This window comes from Gopherus evgoodei, chromosome 5 (genome assembly GCF_007399415.2).
Source record: "Gopherus evgoodei ecotype Sinaloan lineage chromosome 5, rGopEvg1_v1.p, whole genome shotgun sequence".
In the NCBI taxonomy this organism is placed as follows: Eukaryota; Metazoa; Chordata; order Testudines; family Testudinidae; genus Gopherus; species Gopherus evgoodei.
In genome coordinates, this window is record NC_044326.1 from 80,429,623 (window position 1) to 80,432,164 (window position 2,542).

The 2,542-nt window shown below is 33.1% G+C and overlaps 1 protein-coding gene across 3 annotated transcripts in view; it reads right to left on the reverse strand.

Moving 5' to 3' along the window:
* Positions 1-2,069: 2,069 nt before the first annotated feature.
* The window catches only part of GRIA2 (glutamate ionotropic receptor AMPA type subunit 2), a 117,589-nt gene continuing 117,116 nt past the window's right edge, over positions 2,070-2,542 (reverse strand). For all 3 annotated transcript variants that reach the window (XM_030563887.1, XM_030563892.1, XM_030563886.1), the window contains one exon: positions 2,070-2,542. This exon is cut by the window's right edge and continues 368 nt beyond it. The gene's annotated coding sequence lies outside the window, so the exon portion shown is untranslated.

Sequence of the window (2,542 nt, forward strand, 5' to 3'; positions counted from 1 at the left end):
GAGTAAGAAATCAGATTTCAATGATACTAAATAAACAAATTAAGGGTCTTTTGCCTTTTTTTAAGAATATGTTTTATGTATGATTGAAGTTTGTACAACACTCCAGAAAAGCCATCATGGGTTAGATTTAAAAATAAAATCAAAAACATCTTCTGCCATATAGGTACACTTGAAAAACTGGGAGCGTTAATGTCTTCAGAAGTCTTAGAAAGTGTATGTCCAGCTTTGTACTGATACTCATTTAACAAAGCAGAAGTAAGATACTGTACTGTAAACAAAAACCTACAGTAAAGGACATTTTGAAATTTTACATAAGAATAGTTCATAAACATTTTGGTTGTTCCATAACAGGTTTCATACAAAATGAATAGAAAACTCTTAGACAGTTGTCATCATTCTTGACTATTTTTTCACTTAAATGCACACAAACATACTTTATATAGCAATATACTGATGTACCGTAACACTGATATTAAACTATGATTACTGCTTTTTAACCGAGATGTGTATTATCCAATCAACATTATCTGTAATTGAAATACTCATACATTATGTATTCCAATCATGTTGCAAGTATAAAAACATGAAAATATAACTTTACATTATTTCAATTATATACATTATTTCAGGCTTGACAAAGGAAGATTTAAACACTACAGTTTTTAGAAGAGTTGGCCCAGAGATGCAATAAATAGTTTTGCATTGTATACAGTATTGTAATGTTACTTTTACAAATGTTTTAAGAACCATATGAATATTATTAGATTTCAGTTTGGTCATTCTAGCATTGAATATTAAAATTCAGACTGCATCCCCATATTCCTGATGAGGCATAATGCACAGAACACCCCTCGATTACTTCAGCATATGCAGCTGAGGAATGGTTAAGCTTTAGTGATGGGCAGGTTACTAGCAGAGGGCCTAATACTGCAAGCACTCTGCATATGTATCTCTGGCTGACGGTAATGAAAGTACTATATGCATGTGCTTTCAGAATCAGGCCCATAGCTTGTACCAAGAGAAGGGATATAATGTTTCTAATGAAGCTACAATCCTTGAGTGTTAAACAAAGTGTTATTGAAGATTAAGGAAAGAATTCCAGCTAACACTGTACATTATGTTTCAAATTTTATTTCAGTGAGAAATAAAATAGGGAACTAGTAGTACTGCAGGAGGGATATTGTATCTTTTTGTATTCACAACACAGAGAAACGTAAGCTCTTTAACCTAACATCTGATATTTTATCCATAGGTGAAGGCTAGGGAAGTATTACATTGGTTTGGGTTGTATTAGCATTTAAATGAATGTTACTGTGCCCCTTTGAGGATTCATTTTTGTGTTGTAAACGGGGTCTATGTCTGTGGGGTCCTTATGAGGAGAACCTAGGATAACTTAAAATTCTGCTAACACTCATAATGTATAAGATTTATGAAAGCTCTTATATTTTCAAAAATACAAACAAATAAAATATCAGGGATTTTAGATGGATATTAGATTAAAAAGACATTGTCAAGGTATTTTTCTCAGGAAAAACTTTACATGCTGTAAAACCACTTCCTGGACACTTGAAATCTGCTTCCTTAAGGGAATTTATTTTGAGATCTGGGTTTATTCTATAAATTGCTTTATTACTGTAGGATTATTTTGAATGCTTGCCTTCTGTTGATATGCTTTATATAAAATACACAGACACACACACACATGCACACACTCTGTAAAACCATAGATGGGTATGAACCAAAACCTCAGATCTTAGTGTCCCTGCACTTCAGAGGTAAGGGGGACTAGAATCCAAACCTGTATCCAAATTTGGCATCAGGTTCCTATCTCTAGAGAAACTCCAGTATAGGGCACCCTTGAACTCCTCTGGGGATCCGAAATGCAGATCTGAATGTTATGGCTCGGGCCCATCTCTAAATAAAATGTGGAATTAAACAGCTCAAAATGAGCTGAGGGTAAGGAGTTTGGGAGGACATAAAACTTTGGCCCAACCTAGACAATGTCCTTTTACATTTTAGATTCTTATAACCCAACTGTAGCTTGCAAAATTAATTGGACCAGTTGCAAATAAAACCATAGAAAAAAGTTTATTTCAAATGTCAAGCATTACCAAGTAATTGGATATTAATACCAAATGTTAAAGAATAGGCTATACAGTAAAGTTTTAATAACAATTAAAATTACAAGATTTGAACCTTTTATTTATTTATTTTCCTCGCCTCATCATTTACATATTTGGCTTTCAAAAATATGGAACTGATGCCCTAAAGCCTTTTTTTGATTTTTCCACTTCCCCACAGTTTAATTTTTTTGTCTTATTCAACCATTATGGAAGCAAATTTATTTAAAAGCCAGTTTGTTTGTGAAAATACCTAAAAATATTTTTTTCCTTTTAAATGTTTTTTTCTTATAAAACATGTCACATCTTGATGCAATTGATGTCAAGTGTGCTTAAGTCAGTATGAACCAAGGGACTAACAATGGTGGCTGCAGAAACTGGTGTGTTGCCTGTACACGACTTCAGTTAGATTACAGTACTTC